This window comes from Aptenodytes patagonicus, chromosome 1, assembly GCF_965638725.1.
Source record: "Aptenodytes patagonicus chromosome 1, bAptPat1.pri.cur, whole genome shotgun sequence".
Classification (NCBI taxonomy): Eukaryota; Metazoa; Chordata; class Aves; order Sphenisciformes; family Spheniscidae; genus Aptenodytes; species Aptenodytes patagonicus.
The window spans coordinates 158,741,579-158,759,296 of NC_134949.1; the positions used below are offsets into that span (position 1 = coordinate 158,741,579).

The 17,718-nt window shown below is 42.0% G+C and overlaps 1 protein-coding gene across 3 annotated transcripts in view; it reads right to left on the reverse strand.

Moving 5' to 3' along the window:
* Positions 1–17,718, reverse strand: part of TMEM255B (transmembrane protein 255B) — an 81,141-nt gene that overhangs the window by 49,609 nt on the left and 13,814 nt on the right. The window lies entirely within an intron of this gene.

The following is a 17,718-nucleotide window of genomic DNA, read 5'->3' on the forward strand; positions in this document are numbered from 1 at the left end:
GCCTTGGCCCCTGCCCTTGTTGGGGCTCTCAGCCTGTCCCTCAGCCTCGGAGTGGGCACGGCAGAGCACAGCAGAGCTCAGTACATGTCCCAGCTGCAGCGCAGACAGTACACTGTCTTTGATAGCCTACCAGCCGTAGCTTCCTGAACCTCATTTTACCTCCCAAGCTGCTTCATTCATTAAGCATTATTAATTCTTTATTAATGGGGCTGCAGATGGCGTAACGCTAGAGCACTGCTCTAGCACAAGCAGTGGTGGTAGGCAGGGCTTGGGGGGAAAAGGCTGTGCAGGTTGGGCATGCTAAGCCCCCTGCTAGCCGTGCTCACTTTGTGTCCGAGGATGACTACAGCTGCAGCTCTAGCAGCAACTGCAGGGCTAGCACAACCCCAGATACGGCAAGCTTACTGCCCAATTCACTCTGAAGAGAGCAATAGGACTTGGAAAGGATGAGCACTGGTATGCATCTCCATCAGAGACCAGTCAGTGTGCTGTTAGCGCACACTCTTGAGACAGCACTGGCTTGTTTTGAGGGCATGTCTGAAGGATGCAGTGCTGTGAGCGAGGTGAGGTAAAGTGAGTCCTGAAAGAGAAACCCTGTGTATGCCTGGCAAGGCGCTCCCCTTGGGCTCATTAGCCCCAACACCATCAGATGAGGGAGAGATGCTGTCACTCCTTCCTCACTCAGATTAGAGGGTTTTGTGACTTTGAGAATTCTGTACCTTGAGTTTGGATGAGTGGGTATCTGCAGGATATAAGGTGAACCTAATGTGCATTCTCTAGCTATGTTTTTAATATAATTTAATGTACATCTCTCAGGTCTCTGGCATTTCTGACGTGAAGTCACAAAAGGAACCCTCAGAAACATCCTACATGATAGCTTAATTTTTATTCACAACAGTATTAAGTTATAGTTAATAACTGCAACAGATTAAAAAACTCCCTTGAAAACCGACAGAACAGTGTCCTTAATTGATAGAGCACACGGACTGGGGTTTCAGTTAAGAATTTGGAACCTCTTTGTTATTTACCAGTCATTAATTGCTCCTTCACAACATGTATTTCAGAAATGCTCAGGTATAGATTGCCAAAATTACATGCATACAGTTCATATATCCCTTTTACCTATACAAAATTCAATCTGCATTACCTAAATACTATCTTCACATGTGTAAAATTTGTAAGGCATCACAAACCCACTTGACAAATGGACTCTTTAGCTTATGTTAGGCTTAGAACAGCACAATGTCAATAGTGTCAACAGGGGATACAGCATTGGTGACTTCCTCAAAAAAATGCATATTGGGCAGGTAAGAAATTACAGCCTTGTAAGCCCATAGCATTGGACGCAAAGATCAAAGCAATATCAAACATTTGGAAATAAGAGCTATTGGGGAATCAGCAAAAAGTGCAACTTAAAAGCAGAAGAATCACAGCTTTCAAATGCTTTCTGATCCACTCCTTTAACTTCTCATTAGGTCATGGCTCTTAGATCATGTAATCGGAGGCGAGCCAGCACTGCCACAGGGATTGCTGTGTAATCTGAATCCTCAGTGTGGGGAGGAAAGGGGCACACAGAAGTGGCAGAGGCTGATGGCACTGCCTGATCTTGGGAACCTGCTGCATCCCCCCTGCAGCCAGCTCCATCCTGCTGTAAGGAGGCAGGAACCCTAAGAAAGCATTGTTGGCTGCATCACCCTTCAACCTCCACTATCCTTCGGCTCCCCAGTATGGCGGGTCATGTCTCATGAATCTGGTTGTCTAAAGTTCTTGGCATGCAACTCATCAGATCAAGAAGGCTGTGGGCTCCTTGTAGAGAGCTATTATCACTGCAGACAAGAGGGCTGTGCTGCCCTGTGGCAGCTGCATTTGCTACAGACCCTGATCTCTTTATTTGAAAAAGCCGCAGTGTTTAAAAGTTCAGATTAAGTCATTATTGTCTGATACCTCTTTCTTGTTTTTCAAGTCATAGCAGTCAATCAAATAATTAGTGGGCTTAGCCAGGTGTTTCCAAATCGCCTGAGCTCAGGATGAATTTACTGGAAGCTGACCTCAAGGTGGCTTTTCATTTCACACATGAGCAACTTATGGATGATCTACAATCTCCAAACCAACATTTTCCACTCATGGAGACAGCTTAAATCACCTAATGAGTATGCTGGCCTTTCAGTTTCACCATATAGCTATAAGAGACCACATATAAAGGTGCACAGTAATTTGTAATATAGACAGGAGCTATGGAGTTGGCTTTGCACTCCTCAGTCATGTTGGTGGGCATCTACCCATTCAAGGAGTTGCGTGCAAGTCAAAGGTTGTCAGCCAGAGTCTGCTGTTCTTATCCATGCCTACTAGCAACTACTTCAGTAAGTGGTCCCTTTGAAATGAAGAGGACCATTTCTTGACTGAAGTAAGATTTATTACAATGCTGAAGTGGCAGAATGTGACACTCAGGGGTTCTTATGACTTAAATTGACTTCTACATGTATTAGAATGATAAAAGAAGTAATAATACAAGAACAACAAAAAGAAATCCTTAAAATAAAATTACAGATTTATATTCTCTCTCAAACCTCCCATTGCTTATTGAGAATGTGAGAAACACATCAACAAAGTACAAAACTAATTACTTCTAAAAATTGCAGCCAACACAGCCAAATGAAGGGCTGTTGTAAATTCAAAAGCTAATTTTCCTGAGTGGTAGGTGATTGCTGGAGTTGTGAGTTCACGAGCCTAGCACTGTGAAGAAAGAAAAGCAGTGCAGTTCATTTAAACATAGAGAATTTGTTAGGTAAAAGAAATAGCACTTCTAAAAAAATAAATACTGATCCATCACATCATCTCATCTCCGTTTTTAATAGCAGTATGTTTTGTCAGGAAAACTATTGATTATTTATAACAACATATTTTAACAGTTATTCAATAAACGGTTTTGCTCTTGCTGTTCCATTGCTCTGCAGCCAGGCTTCTCTACAGCTATTATTATCAGAACATGTTTACTCCTAGTTCTGGTACAGAATACAATAATTTGGTTATTTACAAGGGAACCATGAAACCAGCTATTAAACAGTGAAAACTGTACTGTGTGGTCCTAACAATCAAAACCAAAAGCCAGTTTTTTATCAGAGGTGTTTTAGCAAAAGGGAGAGCAAAATAGCACTTAGAATGAGGGACTTTTGCACATAGTGTTAACTGAAGAGCTGTTATCTTCAGTCATGTTACAGAAATATGAAAACACTCAAAAATGCAAAACTAGTGAAAGGCTGGACTGCATGCTGCCTTCTTTCAGAAGAATTCACCTGCCTTAGACAACCTCTTGTCCTTCAGCAGGCATACAGCAACACTGGCTGCACTCTGTCACTCTCCTGTGCAAGTGAGCCTAGTGAAGGCAACAGAGCCAGGGGACACCCCGTGGCCACGCAAGCTCATCACGGATGCTGTTCAGCTGTCAGAAATGCACCTGGCATGGGTACTTGGCAACTAACAGTCTCCCACAACGATTCCCAGGCATGGTTCTGGCCACAGACCAGACCCAATGGGGAGGTTGATGCGGCCACCCTAGCTGCAGCCACGTTCTCATGTAACCACCACATCTCAGGTCCCCAAGCACTTTGTGTGCTGAATCACACGCTGCTGGCACCATGTCCCCGCTGTGTGACACGTGGAGACATGCAACCAATGTTTGCCAGCAGACACGCAGAAAATCACATCGCTCCCCAGCATAAGCACCCGCTTGCTACAGGCTGGTACCTCGCTGGCTGTTTCCAACATTCCTGTGAAACACCTCTGTGAGGCTCGCTAGGCTCCAGGTCTCCGTTCCCGCACGTACCTGGTTTCTTCATGGCTCTAATTTAGCCCTTACCTGCCCTCAGTCAAAAAGCCCAACTGCTCAGATAGTGACAGTCACTTCTAGCAACAGATGCTGTGTGAGATGCCTCATTCTCTCGATTTAGACTAAGTAGATCTGTGACTTTGGAAAATGCTGGATTTTTGTTTTCGAAATTACCTCAGTATCAGATATAAGTTACATTATATCTAACAGACTCACTTTGTTCATGCTAAATGGCGATTTTTGCATTGCACAGCCTCCAATGTCTCCAAGCATCGTGCTGTTCATCAAGTCTCTCTGGGATTTTTTTCCAGACAGAGGAAGAATCACAATTACCCTCACCAATGTAAATTGAGAAACACTGTCACCAAATACCTTTTGCTCTGGAAAGTGAAGGCTTTGCAAAAGGCTGTGTAAATGTTATGCCACAGGTTTGTAAAGCCCTTTTTATCCCCACACAGGTTCAGGCAAATGTATTTGGAAAAGAAATGCATGGGGCAGTTTGTTGTAGGCTGCCCCTAACATTACATTCCCCAAAATACAGTTTAATTCTGTGGGCCTTTTTACTGGTTTGATTTCCCTCTCTCTCCAAGGTCCAAATGTAATACAGGCTTAAATAAATCCGCTGCACTTTTTCAGTACGCTGAGGATGAAGATGTAAGAGCAGAAGTTTACAAAAACTGTGTCACAAATCCAGAACAGAGAATGACTTCCCACACCTGGTGCAATCTCAGCCGGGAGCTGCATCTGTTACCATGGCACCCCAGCAGGGCTGTAGATTAATAGCCCGCAAAACTAAGACAATTAAACTCATTGCATCACATTTCCGATGCTGCTATCAACTAAACGCTGCCTGTCTTGTGAGGCGGGACAGTATAAAAGTACTTTTGAGTTCATTTTCTCTAATTTGGAAAGTCCTCTCCTGTGTAGCCCCTTCCCCTCCCACAGTGGCCACTTTTTTCCCCTGCCCTTGGGACAGAAGTTTTGCTGCTGTGATGGAAATTAAGCTCAGGCAAGGCTCCTACTATGTCAGTTTTCACAGCTGGGCTAATTAGGAGGTTTCTCACTACGCCAGGTAATGTTTTTCACAGTTTATGGCCTGCCAACCTATTCTTTCCAAAGGTTGGTTCTTCAGTAATAGCACTGCTGCACTTGAGGCTTTGCTGGAGGGTTGTCGCACCACAGGAGATAGGATTATGTCATGTTCGTTATTCATTAATGCCAATTCCAATCATAGCACTGGTTACAATGACATGAATTCGTAATGATGAAAGACTTTTATGACTGCCCAAACTAAGCCTGAAGAACTATTTCCTAAACTGGCTTCCAGATGAAGGAGGGAAGAAAAAGTAAACACTAAATGTCTCTTGGTTTTAAGAGCACCAGTTTTGGTACAGCTCAGGAAGACAAGGTCTGGGGCTAGGATTCCATGTATAAACACATAACTTGCTTCTGAATGTAATACACCTAATAACGTAGCCAATGCCCACAGCAGATACCTATATTACCAGGAAGGCCTTCAGACAGAGACGCTGCACACATGATGTTGGCAGGTGTTTAGATCAAGTCTTGTGTTTAGATCAAGTCACCAAGTTAGAAACCTACAGCCTTTCCACAGTATCATCACTGTTGAATTCAGCAAGTCCAGTCATACGTTGTTGAGTATTATCAGCAACAACACAGAGCTTTGATTCAGATTTTCTTCCCTCTCACTGTTGTTAATAGCACTTCACGGCATAGAGCTGAGCCTATGTGACTGCTCACTGCCGTCTGAAACGGCATCTTGCTCTCCTGTCCTTAGTTTGGTTCCCTGCTGGCCAGCCCTCTCTCCTGCTCTCTCTCCCAAAGGGGTGCGTCCCTGCATACCAGCTCCCGTGCTTGCCCAAATACACAGCAAGCCAGGGCAATTCATTCACTAGGCAGAAAAGTATTTGTTCCCCCAAATGAGTTAAATCAGATAACTGTAAGGAGAGACAAGCATTAGACCCAGTGGAAGTGAGAGGGTGGGACCACGTGGTCAAGACAGAAGGGAAGGAGGTAGAAGTGCTGGCAGCAACTATTAGGTCGCCTCACCTATTTCATGTAATTTGCAATTCTAGGGATTATAAAAATAAAAGCTAGGCTTTAGCTGTAACGAATAAGTGATAAGGACTGGGGTTATTTTGCTGTTCGTGGTCAAGGAGACTTTTGTTTTACTTCCTGCGAATAAGTTTCCCATTTTTCAGTATTGTGTCAGGGATAATTAAGAAAAATAGCAACATGAAAAGGCCAGTTGGTGTAACACAGGCAGGGGAGAGGTCCCATGAGAAATTTAAGCAACCTCACATGCATAAAAAGGCAGAATTAATTAGATAAACAAATGTTGGGAAAGAATACAGAAACCATATGAGAGGTAACAATTATTATGTCAAGGAGAAAAAACAAAATCAAAATCCACTTTCAAAACAAAGGCAGCATTTTCATTCAGAAAATATCTCTTTTTTTCTTGACCCATATCTTGACGGGCAGAATGGTGAAAGGCAGAATTCACAGTATCTTTTTTTATGCCTTAGATACTCACAGTTAATTTATATCATATGTAGGCATAGTTAATGCATATTGCTTTCTCTTTTTCTCTTCCAGTGGTGTCGATGCTCAACTTTTGCAGACAGTTCATCAATTAGGCTACTCACAAGAGCAAGGGACCACAGAAGTGCCTATGGTCGGGAAATGCGCAACAGGGCAACTTAACAGTCCCAGCTCCCCCGCAGCCCAAGAGGGCTTATGCAGCACAGTTGAGTAAGACAAGAAAGGGAGCACAGACACTCGAGTCTGCTTACTCCAGCTCCTCCAGGCACACACAGAGATCTTTAGGACAGGGACCGTTTCTTTACTGGTGAGGTAAACAGGCTTCTTGAGTTATCGGGAACTTTATTTGCACCGTTTGCTGCGACAGTTATAGAGATGGGGGAAATTAACATCTGATTGTATCGACACATGCCCAGGGTTGCGCGATGGGTGTGCTGGGTCCCACGACAGGAGGTGGCTCACAGCCAAGCTGCTGTGGAGGAAGGTACATAATGATATAGCATGTGCTGGCTGCCACACAGGCCATTGTCTCTCCAAGCTCTGGGACATCTCTCACTGGGGACAGCTCAGCAACCCGACACCACACAATATCCAGCACCCAGGCTCTCATGGGCAGGGGAGAGGCAGCAGTGCCACGCTGCATGGTGGGAAGCATGAGATGGTGACCAGCAAGCTGCGTGTTCCTCTCAGTACCTGAGGCTTGAGGGAGCTCTGCAAATTAACAGGTGTCCCCTAAATGCATAATATCACATAATTATCTGTACATATTTACAAATACACTTACTTGAGTCAATGGGCAGTATTGATGCTCTCTGCTCTTCTCTCTGTTTCTAGTATTAGCACTGGATTCTCTGCTGCAGGTACTCTACTATGGGTATCTCTGTACATGCTTGATCATTTCTCCCCAGCAAATTTCCCTGCAAGCTTTGACTAACTAAATGTTTAACTGGCTTTCGTTCAGTCTCATTTCGCTACATCTTTTCAAAACAAATATTTTCTTGAGGAGAAGCTCAGGAAAACCCATCTAACTTCTTCCTCCATCACTTTTGGCTTTCTTAATAGTTTTCACAATCCAGCATCCTGTTCCAGAAGCGTCCATCTATTATTACTTCTGCATCCATCAGCATGTTCATTACTGTCTCCTTGCCTCTATTAGTCCTAAATTCTCATTTTTATTTCAAAATTGTGAAACTCTCCTTTATGTCCTCTTCACCTACTGCCTTGTCCAATAGGTACATAATGATATCACGCTATATGCATCAGCCACTCCCAAGCAGCCATCTTTGCTTGCCATTGCTCTTTAGGACATGAAAGCCCACGGTTCAAAACTGCTCCTTAGTACCCTTGTTGTTAAGGTCCTCACAAGGCTTTCCCAGCCATCCACGCATAGAGCATCTCTCCCATCCTCCTTCCCCAATCCCTGCCAGCTAGCAGCGGCTGTGCCGTTCTCACAGGTGTTGAGTACAGCAGCTTCACTCTTTTGCAGCTCCAGTCATCTAGAAAAGTGGCATGGAAACATTTTGCCTTAACATTGTATTGTCCAAATAAAAACCTTGTATGTTACCTCTGACAGTTCTGTAGTCTAGGTCTCTCAATTGATTTCACCCTCTAGAAATGCTCTCTTGAGCGTTAATCCTTAATTTATACCAATCCACTTTGCACTACTCTTTCTGTAATTTATCTTGTCTTTCCTTCTAACCTGCTAAAGCATTTGAAGATGCAGTTTCTTTGAAAGATGCTATATGAAATAAAGATGAATTTTCCTGTATTTTTATCTTCAAGCAATGAAAGAATGGTGGGAATTAAATCAATAGCCATTATGAAACATGAAACAAAGTTATTGAGAAGGGTTACCTGATTAATATATTCTTTCTTCTCTCATAATCTAATATTAGCTACAAAAGCAGATCTAAAACAGCCAGGAAATGATTTCAAATTGTTTTATGAGCAAATCTTTACTATAATGACCAACCTACTGAATGAAATAACCTGTAACAAGCAGCTTCTCTGCAATTAGACTTCAAAACTGGAGTCACTGTTACATTGCAATCAGAGAATGAATTTGATATATGTGTAAATGAACACATATTAAATCCAAGATTATTCATTCACTGATGAGTAAATGCTTGTCTTGACTCAGTTACAATTGTCACCACTGATGATGCACTGTCAGGTCCCCTGGGAGTTTGGGAGAGTTCCAGCTACTGGAGTCCAGCAGATATGACTAAAACACTGTTGGAAAAAAGACTGAACTGTACTTGGTTCACATTTTCCAAGACAAGAAACAGAAGGCAACCCAAAAAAGCCCCTTTTTTTTTAATTTCCTGGGGCAGGGTTAGTTTTATTATCGGTGCTCTTTTAAGCCCCCCCAGCATCTGAGGACCCCTGTTCATATCCCAGTAACCATTACCACACAGTTACTGATTTCCTTCTAGCAGCATCACATCTCAGCTCACTCAGCTCATTCAAACAGCACTGATGTATTTTCTCCCTAGTCTGAGCTGATACAACCACCCTAATGATTGACCCTCTCTAGTTTGAGCAGGTACAACACATAAGCTCTGCTCCACCCATGTTTTAGCCGCTTTTAAAGAGATTTGTTTAAATAGCTGCTCTACTTTTCTTTCAGCCCATTAAATAGGGTGCTGCCTATATGATCAAACCCCTTCCCCCTGTTTCAGCTTCTTACTGGTAGGTAGAGGGGCACTGAGGCTTCCCTGGGCAGTTCAGATGTAGTGTGCTTTTACAGGCAACGCTGCTCTCTGGCCATCTTCTCCTGGTTTTGTGAGTCCTTGTCTCCCTACTCCAAAGTCACTTTCAGAATCAGCATTGGCACCCCCAAAATTATTACTTTGTTTCAAGAGCTGTCTTTCGGCAATGTACTTTTTCATTCATTTTCATCTTCTTACATCTGTATGGGTTTTAGCTTTTTATTTCATAGGGGTGTGTTGTCATATTCTATGGCAAATCACATGAACTGATTCCAGATGACTTTTGAGACCAAAATTATTGGAGCATTAGGTACTATATCCTCATGACTTGATTCATTTGTGCAGATATAAGTATAGACTGGGGGACACCAAAAACGGGAACAGCATGCCTTCACAAAGCAGATGGGAATCAGCTAGGCTCTGCTCAGTACAAGTACAGGGTGTGAAGCCTCAAAATGTATTTCTGAAAGGGGAATGTTGCAGTGCTCCATCCAAAGCGAAGCGGTAGTTCTTACCCATGCTGCTGGGTGGTACCAAAAGTGGTGTTTTGTATGTGGTGAAGCTGCTAAGTAAATTCTCCTAAGGGGTAGATTTCATCATACATAACGCCAGCTACTTAAAATATAAGTATTTGTCTCCGGTGCTTGTCTGTGCTCTCTGTAGTCAATGGAGAGCCAGACACTTCCAGATTCCTTCTACACCTACTGTAGAATGGGATGAATTACTTTCTGATGGTATCTGTCTTTTTTTCCACTGGCTATAGAGGGAGCCTAGACGAGGAAGTATCTGTGCTGCCAACACCAACATCTTGTCAATACTTCTTTCATTCCCTTGATGTTGGCTGCTCTGATATTTGCTTTCTCTTCACTTCAGTACTTTCCTTCAGTCACTTGCCTGGGACTTGCAAGGGAGGGAGGGGAGTAATGTGGAAGGAGAGAAGGATGCCTGGGATTTGATGAAGATGGAGTGATGTTATACAGAGAAGAAAAAAAAAAAAACAGCTGGATTTCACAGCTGGAGAAATGCTAATGGTTTTGGAACCAGCCTAAACAAGCCTTAGCCCAGTAAGCACTTCAAACTGGTGAGAATTCCCCGTTGCAAACATCAACAAAAGCACTTATCTCAGAATGGTTAAAAATGATTACAGATTTAAGAATAACAAATCCAGTCAAGAAGCAAAAACAAAATAGAGCATTAAAAGGAAAGGGGACAAAAGCGAAACATAAATTTAGATTCACTGATCAGCAGTGCTGACATCAGAGGAATCCATCACATACTTCCTTTCATGGATGCCTTTTTATTGATTAAAATGGAACAAGCTCATTTCATCACTTAAACAGAGGCAGCTGTTCAGAGCAGTATGAGAACAATAAACCAGAAATAAATAGCATACCATGTGTCATAAAAGTTTATGTTTCCTGGTAACAAACGGTGGAATTGACATAGATCAAGACTACTACAGCTGACACTGTTTTAGCAGCAGAAACTTTTTTTACACCAAAGTCTGTTAGCGTCTTTACAAATCCTCTTTCACGTTACAGTGACTGCATTGGTTTCTCAAGAAACACACACTCTGTATCAGAAATGCATCACAATTAAATTACGAGCTTTCATGTAGTGAAGTTCTACCTGCAGAGTGTGGAAGATTGCATCAGGCCAACAGGGATACTCATCCATTTAATTTGATCTCATTCTTCAAAAAGAGGATCAGAAACCGCCTGTCCTTTCATAGGGCACACCACACCTCACTTTCTCCACCTTGCACACGTGAGCACTTCTCCCACATTCCTTACCAAGACTTTTTATCCCCTGCTCCTGCTTGCTAGGGAGAGTAATCAATTCCTTTATTGTTCCACAGACACATTTCATGGGTCATAAAGTTTACTTTTGTTTTCAGCGGTGTGACAGTAATGCTTTCATTACATAAACAGCACAAGAAAACAAACTGGCAGTTAAAAAGTGTCCTATTATGCACTTAATTCTGTGTGCTGTTTCCAAGCGCAGATCTTAAAGGAACCACATCCCAAAAGACTTCTACTTAATCAGATGGGAGGATTTAAACTGAATTGGTGGCTTGTGTCTCTGACTCAAAAGAACAGTGCCAGCCTTTAAACATTGAAGTGTCGAAAATAAGCTGTGCTGGTGCATGCATATGTTCACACACACATATATATATATGTATGTATGTATCTCCCTTCTGTTTTTACAGAATTTAAGCTTCCAGAAGCAAACTGAAGCGATTCTGGTTGCCAAGAAAGCTCTCCAAATAGAAGCCAAAGTCTCTCTTTCCTAAATTTTTCCCTTTGTAATAAATTTTCCATTTCTTTCTACCAATGATAACAGTGAAAACATGGTAGTTTCTTATCTGAGACAGAGCTAATGTTGTGTTGGGTCACAAGCTGGGGAACCTGGGGTGGGTAAGACCTGGAACTGGTAGAACCAACAGACCAGCCTAGGGTTGTATGAGAGGGAAAGAACTACTGTGCTAGGCTGCAGCTAGACATACTTGGTGTCATCTCTCTAGGTATGTCAGACAGACGCAGCCCTGATGATGGAACAGAAAGATTACTACAGACCTGACTGTACTTCCCATTACAGCTTTACTAGCTAAACCATCCTGGCAGACTGTTCTGGTTTCGGCAGGGATAGAGTTGATTTCCTTCTTGGTAGCTGGTACAGTGCTGTGTTTTGGATTTAGGATGAGAACAAAGTTGATAAGGCACCGATGTTTTAGTTGTTGCTAGGTAATGCTTACACTAACCAAGGACTTTTTAGTTTCCCATGCTCTACTGACTGAGAAGGCTGGAGGTGCACGGAGGGCTGGGAGGGGGCACAGCCAGGACAGCTGACCCAAACTGGCCAAAGGGACATTCCATACCGTGTGATGTCATGCTCAGTATATAAAGCTGGGGGAAGAAGAAGGAAGGGGGGGACGTTTGGAGTGATGGCGTTTGTCTTCCCAAGTAACCGTTAGGTGTGATGGAGCCCTGCTGTCCTGGAGATGGCTGAACACCTGCCTGCCGATGGGAAGTAGTGAATGAATTCCTGGTTTTGCTTTGCTTGTGTGCGCAGCTTTTGCTTTACCTGTTAAACTGTCTTTATCTCAACCCACGAGTTTTCTCACTTTTATCCTTCCGATTCTCTCCCCCATCCCACTGGGGGGGAGTGAGCGAGCGGCTGTGTGGTGCTTAGTTGCCAGCTGAGGTTAAACCACAACACAGACACATCTATAAAGAGTGCAAAAAGCACTTTGCACAACAAAGACATAGTGTCAGTGGCATAGTGATATAGACGTTTTTGTCATTATGCCAGGTATTTGCCAGCACGTCAGCTGTAAATACAGATATATATATATGAACATTTATTACGTTATATATTATATGGTTATTATATCATAGTACATTGATGTATTATAATATTTACATATAAATAAATATTTGCATGACTAGTTGATGAATCTGCACTGGTAAAATCTGAAAGCATAGACCCGTAGATACGTGACATGAAATGGTGATCCATAAGGAACTAGGCAGAGAAGAGCTGAAACATCCCCCCCACTTCCTTTGGTAATTCACACAGTGAGTGTGAACTATTTTTGTCTTTGAGTCCCTGAACTTCAAAGTTCTCAAGACACTGTGGGGAAATTTATACTATTTAACTTCAGGCATTTAACTGACTGACAGCACTTAGATGATGGTTTCACGGCATAGTGAGTTGATACAACACTTTATTCCTAGCGGAAGGGACAAGTCCTGTTCCCTCCTCCCACAGACTCCTCTCTACTCTCAGCCATGCAGCCCCACCGGTTACTTTTGCTATGTCTGATGCTCACTTGGCTATGAACCTTTTAACTCTCTAATCCAGTGGAAACTATCTTTGGCTGGGGCAAGGAAGAGGAGAAGAAGGTGTTGGCAAGATAGAGGAAGGAGGAGAGGAGGGAATAGGAGAAAGGGAGACCTCTCTGTGTCAGTGGATATTTATATTTATTATAAATTGGAAATCCTCACTTTAAATGCACAAGGTCAAAGAACTGCATTTTAAAAAATCCCAAATATTTTACTTGGTCCTTCATTCATGGAATATGTCATACTAATAAATGAAAAAAGTCTCTCACAATATTATACTAACTAAAATAAATTATAAACAACTTTTCAACTATTTACATTTTTATTGCCCATAAAATTTTCTTCTTTTAATTTCACTTGCCTTCACTTTGGATGGTGCTTTCATACCCACAGATATACACCTGTCCTCCTCCTCTTCAGCTGAAATAACTAAGCCTTCAAAACATCTCCAGTTATTTGCCTTGCTTCTACCCATGACTTTGCTGACTGTTCTCCTGCATTACAAGGAATAACACAGATTTCCCAGACCTACCATGGATAGACCACATTCAAAATCCTTCCCAAAAAGGATTAAAAAGGGGTCACAAAGCTGATTTCTGCCAAATAAGGCAGCCAATACCCAAGACTGTACCATGTTTATAGCATAAAGAGACTGGACAGTCTATACATAGGCTGCTCTGCTCTAAACTCAAAACTGGGCAGAGTTATAGTATGCTGTCTTTTGTAATCTCCTCAATATTACAGGAGAAATATAATTGCCACTTAACATGGGATTCTTCTTACCACACTTCAGCTATCTAAAACTCCATAGTCTAGTCTAAATCACCCTTCAAGGCTCCTTCCAGAACCTAAGGAGAGAACGAGACGCCTCCAAAGGGCACCACATTACAGGGGTCTAAGAACTAGGCATAAGACAGCAGGAAGATGCTCTCAAAGAATAAGCTGCTTGATCTTACCAGCTAGTAAGATGCTGTTATATTTTGAAAGGAATGCAGATTCCTAAAGAAGAGCCATGCTCAAGCTCATACAAATGTCAGTGTCAACCTGTATCTTTATATAAATCTCCTTGTCTGTTTCTGAAATGTGCAGTTAGATGACACCACAAAATCTAGCACACATTTATGACTGAAAAGATAGTAATAGGTCTTTTCAGTTTTAATCATTTTAAAGGTGCTAAACAAGACAAGGATGATTGCTAATTTGTTCCATTATTATCATTTTTACATCAACATTAATTGTTTTTCCCTGAACTATGTGAAATATGAGCACACAAAAAATAATCACTGAAAAAAAGAAGTGCTGTTGACTTTCTCTGAAGCTTGAGTTCAACGGAGAAATAATACCTTGGTAATGACAACGATTGCCTTCACATTATCTGCATTTCCCCTGCACTACAATAAAGACATCTTCCATTTATTTGTGCAGGAACATCAAAGATAGTCTCAGGAGATCTACAGAATTGTAATGGTTTTTCTCTTTATGTAAACAAGCTGCTTTAAGTAGCTTAATATGTGATATGGAATCTATCAGCAATTAGCATCTTTGATCAAAATCTGCACTAAAGCCAGTTTCTTCCAGGATGTTCGATTTGCATGAAAAAGTAGATGAAGCACAATATGTTTGAACAGAGCAGAGTAGGTATCCATATCAGTATCTTTTTTTGGTGTATGTATTAATAACCACCACCTGTACACAAAATGTCCAGTGGGCATTTGCTGATGGACATAATTGCTTTACAAGATATATTGGGTTTGAAAAGCGAAAGAGGTTTGGCTCTTATAATTCTGAAAAATGGCTTACCCATGTAACTCCTTTAAAAAAGCTTTTCTTCTGAAAGAGATGCAAATTCTAGTGGCAAGAAAATAATCAGAGATAATATCGAAAAACTAGCTCACATACATCTCAACACAGGGTAGGAACGCATACACTGTCAGGGAAGTCTATCAACTAAAAACAGAAGAGAAAATTATTGCTTTGTTTCTCCAACTTGTGCTATAGTTGCTTTTCAGCACTTAATTTGAAATCTAATTATTGTTGACAGAGATCGGGAAGCAAGCATATTAAGGCACCTAAACTTAGCATCCCTTGAGAAGTCTGAAGAAATAGCTTTGCCTTTTCTGTTTGTGTGCAGAGCTCCATGTTTTAACCTCCCTCATGTTTTCAAATTCTACTTTTGTCAGAAGCAATGTCTCCTCGGCTAAAATCACTACAGCCATCTCTCTGAACAAGTCAAGGACCAGGTTGAGCCAGCTGAGCATTAGATTTATATCTGCGTATGTCCTAGACATTTCAGCAAGAAAATTAACTGTGTGTTAGCATGAAGAAAAAACAAGCAAGACTCAGCAATGGATTAATTCAGGTCTCCAACCTGCTGCAGACAACTGTCTTCATCGTAAGTAGTACCAAGGTTTGCACTAACTCACACCTCCTGAGCGGTCAGTCCTGCTTCTCTGACCCCTCCCCGTCCTCTCTGTGTCCTTTACGCTCCTGTACCTCCTCCCACACCCCTCCTGCCTTTGCCGCTCTCTACCGTAGCTGCGCTGCTGCCGAGGTGACTCCCACGACCCTACCAAGAGCTCTTGCAGGCAGCTCTGTGATATTGCAAGTGTTCAAAACCCTGACAGTTATTATGGTGCCCTTGCATCTCCCATCGCTCTTGCAGGCACCACAGTTTCAGCATGCTCATTTTCAGCCTTGTGAACAGTACGGCTTGATGAGACTGGCATTGGGAAGACGTGTGAGTGGAAACTGTGAGCCAGTGCTTGGTTTATCCATCGGGTTAGCTAAAACAACATGCAGGGTGTCTTATCGACATTGCACATTTAGAGAGTGCTTCATTTCTGGGTGCTAGCTCATGCCATCTCCACATTTATCTGAGGAGAAACGTTTCACAGCACTCCCTCAGCACTGCTTACTGCTCTCAGCACAGCTCTGCTGCCATGAACCCCCCGCGCATCCAGCCTTCCCCACCTCTGTATGCAATCTCAGCATCTCGTTTTCTAATTGGAAATACTTTGTACTGTAATGTGAGGAGATGGCAAGCAAGCAAACAAGCAAGGACACTTCACGTCTTACAATCAAATCCATTTGATTTGAGCAGTATCATATTTTCCACCCATCCGGCTGGACTCAGTGTGCCTTTGGAACAAAACAACTTACAGCTATACTCTGTTCTTCGATCCATGACCTTTGCAGGGGGCAAGAGAGGCAAAAAGGGACAGCAACACATTATTCTTCCATTTCTGCCGTTTGCCAGTTAGAAACATCCCAAATCAGTGCAAATCTTTACTCAAAGGGAAATTTTGTTCCACTGGTGCCAAGTTCTACATAGCAGAGCCAAGCACGAATGCTAAGACCTGAAGTGAAATCATGCTAGTCAATGAGGCAGAGCCTGCTTCTGCAAGCAGCAGTTCCTTTGAATTAAGGGTTATACCTTGGTCAGCACATTGAACTCCCGCTGTGGGCCCTGGGATGCCAAGAACGAGGTCAAAGAGGTGCAACATTATTAATGTTGTGGTTTAAGAACAAACCATTGTCCATTCTGCCAAACTGTGCTTTCGTTCCTTCTCAAACCCCGTGCTCGCATTTATTGAGTGCTGGATATTTGCTGGACTAGTTCTGCTAACCATTACATATTTCATACTGCACTTAGCATTTCATCATCCGTGAATAAATCTGGACTTACAGAGGATAGGTCACAAGGAAATAGAACTTCAAGACAAAAAGAGAAATAGATTTACGGAGAAAAGGTCAATTTAAAATAGATTTTTTTTTCCTAGTGTAATTGAATCTACATTCATTTTCAATTTAAAAAAACAAAAATGAAGTATTGAGTCATTACAATGGCCAGACGATTGTCAGAGCTACACTGGGTTGAACTCAAATTGTACTGCAGTAACTGCTCAAAGGAAGTCCAGTTAAAACTGATGCAACTGAGTAAACAACTTCTTTTCCTTCCCACCCCCTTTTGTCCTGCTGCAATGCACAGAATTTTTGTTACAGGAATATGACATTTCTGTTACATATCTGTGCTTATACAAGCCTTTACAATCTTATTGATGGTGGCAAATTTGTTAAAGCTGCTTTAAACCCTTTCAATCCAATATACTCAGTTACACCCCAGGGAATAATTACTGCCCTCAGTTGTAGTATGACATAAACCCTTTCAATCTCATTTCCGTAACGTTTGAAAACAAGCAGTTCGGCCTTAGCAAAGACAGTGTTAAAAGGCTTAATCCACCAATGTGGATGGTACTCAAGACAAGAAGCATAATTAAACTTTCTAGTTATTTTATTGGTCTGTTCCCCAGAAACCAAATCTTTCAACAGCCAGACCATCACTCTTATTAGCAGAAAGCAGTTTTCCTTGTTCCATGCTGGGAAATGCAAACAGGCACTAATACCAAACATACTGGATGCTTATTTCTCCACAGTCCTTGTGTAAATGACACAACATGTTGAGTATTACATGGTTTAATCACTGCTTACCCACCTTACATGTTTTTCAGCCATTTTACTTTCTGCTAAGGACAGAAGCAATAGAAAACTAAGAGGCAGATTACAGGAAAACTGAAAGATAAAACCACCCTAAAACATTATGCCTGTTAGTAAAGTAGCATGAATGCTGTGGAAGACAAAGCTATTTTCATCTGCCCACCATTGAGTCTGCAACTTGGAACCTGCTGTTCATCCTGGTCTCTGATGTAGAAATCAGGGGCAATAGTTCTTAAAACCAAATAAGCTGTTTTGTTAGTAGCAAAATTAATGAGGC